This window comes from Cydia pomonella, chromosome 4 (assembly GCF_033807575.1).
Source record: "Cydia pomonella isolate Wapato2018A chromosome 4, ilCydPomo1, whole genome shotgun sequence".
NCBI classification, from domain to species: Eukaryota; Metazoa; Arthropoda; class Insecta; order Lepidoptera; family Tortricidae; genus Cydia; species Cydia pomonella.
In genome coordinates, this window is record NC_084706.1 from 12,811,039 (window position 1) to 12,815,460 (window position 4,422).

The following is a 4,422-nucleotide window of genomic DNA, read 5'->3' on the forward strand; positions in this document are numbered from 1 at the left end:
TAATCAGTTGATCATCTCATTACCAAACACTTGGAATATAAACTGTACATAACCAAGGCTGTATGTTTTCAGATGCAGGCAGTGGGTTAAATTTGTTGGGAACGAAGACCTGATACATCTTCCCATAGAAAAGTTACATTTATTGAAACATGTATCTGCAGATCATTTTGAAAATAGTGCTTTTAATTAAAAAAAAATTAAGAATAAAAATAGTGAAGGATTTTGTAATTACAATCTGAGTGTAACGAGGTATTCTAAAATAGAATCCTAGCGTAATGAGGGATTCAAGTGTTAACGCCTATGGGTGGTATTCCACCTATGCAATTTCTTTGTCCAATGTGTATTGCTTCTCACATTTTGATTAATGACAGAGTGAGACGCAATACACATTGGACCAAGAAATTGGAGAGGTGGAATATTACCCTAAGGTGGAAATATTTTTGCTACCACGTGATAAATTTACATACTGCTTTGCACATCACCTATGAGGAAATTATTATGGTACAAATAAATAAATTTAATTAATGGTAATAAAATAAAATAATTTAGCCTAAGAAGTATGCAAAAAGAGGAAAACAGTGATCCCTCCTAGTAGGGAAAAAAAGTGCTACTTTGATCCTTCCTAGTGGTGAAGAACAACAAGGTGTTCTAAAAAAAAATCGAGTCCACATTAAGCTCGACCACATATTAGTCCACTCATAGAACTATCCACTATACATATAACATACAACTTAAATGTGGACTCGATCCTAACTTGATTTCGAGTACAAAATTTGTAGACAAGAGTCTATATTTCAACCCTCCCCATTTTATCGATATCGATAAGAAACGCAAGCGTGTAGCGTACTACGCTATTTAAATTGCTTATGTTGGTACTATGGTTCTTTGACAGTTCTTTGTCGTACATTTTGGTAATGATTTGCGAAACAAAGGGATTCCACTCGCTAGTATGGAAGTCCCGTCTCTTAAAACGTAGTGATTATATGCTCTTTGTTTGGCACTGTCAAAAACGATTTGTTGAAATATTTTTCACTAAAAGATCTCGGAATATTAAAATGTTATTTAGGATTGCAAATCGAATGTAATTCCGAGTGTATTAAAGTAAACCAGCGAAATTATATTCTCTCAATATTGGAAAAGTTTAACATGAAGGATTGTAAGACTGTGGATACTCCTTTAGTTAAAAAGAATATGGAAAGAAGAACTGATGGTCAAGTAGGTGAGTCTTATCCGTATCAGAACTTATTAGGGTGTCTCATGTATCTGACGGTAAACTCACGACCCGACATCGCTTACTCTACAAGCTATTTAAGTCAGTTTAATACGTGTTTTACTAAGGAACACTGGAATGCTGCCAAAAGGGTTATGCAGTACCTGAAGGGTACTTTAGACTATTCCTTGGTTTACAGGAAGAGTGGAGAACCTTTAAAAGGTTTTTGTGATGCGGACTGGGCAAATTGTCCGATTGACAGAAGGTCGTACACCGGATACACCTTCAAGTTAAGTGGAGGTCCAGTATCCTGGGAGTCCAAGAAGCAGCCTACAGTGGCCTTATCATCAGCCGAATCGGAATACATGGCACTAGCGTCTGCCACGAAGGAAGCATGCTACTTACGTCGGTTTATCTATGAGATAACAGGTAAACTGCATATAGTTAACTTAGCTTCTGACAGTCAGAGTGCCATCAACCTCGTTCGAAATCCTGTACACCACAACAGGACGAAGCATATAGACGTCAGGTTTCACTTTATTAGGGAAAAGGTGTCAAATAATGTTGTTAAATTAGAGTATATCAAAAGTAGTGATATGCCTGCCGATGTACTTACGAAGCCACTAGGACCTATAGTACATAAACGGTGTATACTTAACTTAGGATTAGAAACTTAAGTTTTTCTTTGTTTTTTTTTGTGTTTGTCAGGCACAACTTCGATTAAGGGCGGCTGTTGTAGTTTGTAACCTCTTCTGTGCTGACAAATATTTAGTTTTCTAGTTCTATTTTCTATTTTTGATATATTTTTGATTTGCTTAGTTACCTCTACTTCGAATAAAACACTCATGTCATAAACATCTCTTTTAACTCTATTTTTACAAATACCTAATTTCCTAATTTCTACAACAATATTCTAATTATTTAGTATGCTAGTTCGGCTAGAAACCTAACAACCTAACCTAACAATATCGTTTGTATTTTACCAAAGTTAAACTTTACTAATAATGTTTATATTTGAAGATTTTTATTGTTAAAAATAATGTATATTAAATGCTAGTGATGATGATGCCAAGCAAATTTATTTTATAAATAAATAAATATTTTTTATTATGAAAGGTACAAAAAGACACTTGCGACATTACCGAAAATACCGGGAAGCTGTAACAGCAAAGTAAAATTCAAACTAAGTAGAGGTCCTTAAGGTCAATCTGCAAAGGGCGGCGTATTAGCCCTATGACCGGTCTCAAAGGGAACCGTTTTTATTCTCCGCTCCACACTAATGGACCCCATTGATTTTCAGGAATCCACCGCCCATTCAGTGTGACGGTCGGCGTTACACGAATAAATATATTTTTTTTATCTACACACATATCATAAACCCTCTATGATGCATTCAAAATCCGTAAATAATGGCCAACATTGTGTGGCACAACTGTTTTGTTACAACAAATTTATTATCTGTGATAGTGTTATAATTGCTTCATAACTACATCAAAATCGATTTGGTCATGACATTCATATTTTGACATATCTGAAAAAAAAAGCAATTCGATTTGACCCCTATTCTAATACAAATACAAATATTCTTATATCAGTCGAGATGCCTTTTTGTTCAAAAAAATGACAAATGCATACAATTTTGATAAATCTCGCATGATAGTTTGTATCCCGACTCTAGTTTGTCTCTGAATAAAAAATAAACTACGGATGCGTGACATGCGTGACAAAAGTTTTCATTTACTGCCATTTGACGTACAGTTTATCTTCTAATTATTTTTAAGTATAATTTGTTTTGTAGTTTTTAAAGTAACTTTAGCAAAAGTTTCGTGTAAAATGAGCGATAAAAATATTTCAGTGACGCCACCATATATCCGCTAGTTCCGCCAAGAGAGCAACGATGCCCCAACTTTGGTTGTAATTTGGGTTAGTTAATATATCATAGAAAGTTTATAATATGTCTGTGGATAAAATAGTGTATGTAACTGTACATAATTAGGCATTCAAACATTTGTGTGATCCTTTTAATAAACTCACTTCGTTTGTTTCTTAAACCCACACTCGTGTATTTTAATGCCTTTTATGTAGCAGTCACATAAACTACTATTATATATGTGGTATGTGAATAAGTTATGACGTGAGCTTTCGATGAATAATTCGGGGTTAATTTTGATTTAGTTATTTAAACAAACGTTAGCATAGCATCATGTTCGCTAATAATACTCTTATAAGTGTCCCACGGGTAAAGAGTACGCTCCAATACTAATGCGGTGCTGTGCGACGTAAGCGCCAACCGCCATAAGGTACATTTTTTCCATGGAACGTCATATATTATCTCCTCTATTAGGTTTATAATGTGGCTCGCGGTTTTTGTGAATAATATTTGAAAATAGTGACAAAAGTATAATCTGATGTAATTTTTCTTTGGATGAAGAAACGGCATGTAACAAATTACTCGTTCCTATTGTAAAGATAATTATAATATTTAGTAGCATATTTTATTAGAGTATATTGATATATCATGCCACGCAGGCGGTATGCTTGTTTGCCACGTAGGTGGAAACAAGCATACCGCCTGATGGTAAGTGATCACCGTTGGCTATAGAAGCCTGCAACCTAAAGATTATTAAAATAACATTATCTAATATTATTTTGAAATATGTTTAGCTAAATGCAATTCATGGATTATACTCGTAATTGTAGTATAGTATGTGTTTGAAATTTGTTTATTTGTAAAGAAAAATATAGAAATGTTTGATGTAAGAGTCACTAACTCTAAGAGAGGGACACACAGGATTAAGTTAAACTTACCGAAAACCAATCTAGCGTTATCACGGCAAAATTCATACTGCATGGCTATTCAGATATATAATATTCTCTCCGATACATTTAAAGAAATGCCTTGTAATATTTTTAAGAAGAAGTTATTTAATTATTTAATTGAACATTGTTATTATTCTGTCAATGAATTCATAAACAAATGTAAATTGTAATATTAAATTACTCCGCCAATGGTATTATTAATTAATTAATTTTATTTAAAATCTAATTTGTTATTCATGAATACTTGCATGAATTGCATGACATTCTAATGTTTATCGTAGTATGTAAGGTTAGGTTTATATCTTGTACATACTTAGTCAATTTAGTTAGTATTAAAACAATATTTGTACGCCAGTCATGGCAAAACAAGGATCGGTCAAAACCAAAAATGT

General features: G+C 33.4%; 1 long non-coding RNA gene across 1 annotated transcript; it reads left to right on the forward strand.

Moving 5' to 3' along the window:
* Positions 1 to 998: 998 nt before the first annotated feature.
* Positions 999 to 2,065, forward strand: LOC133517516 (uncharacterized). The gene is made up of 2 exons (XR_009799377.1): positions 999 to 1,219; positions 1,410 to 2,065. It is a non-coding gene; the product is annotated as an uncharacterized LOC133517516 (long non-coding RNA).
* Positions 2,066 to 4,422: the final 2,357 nt, after the last annotated feature.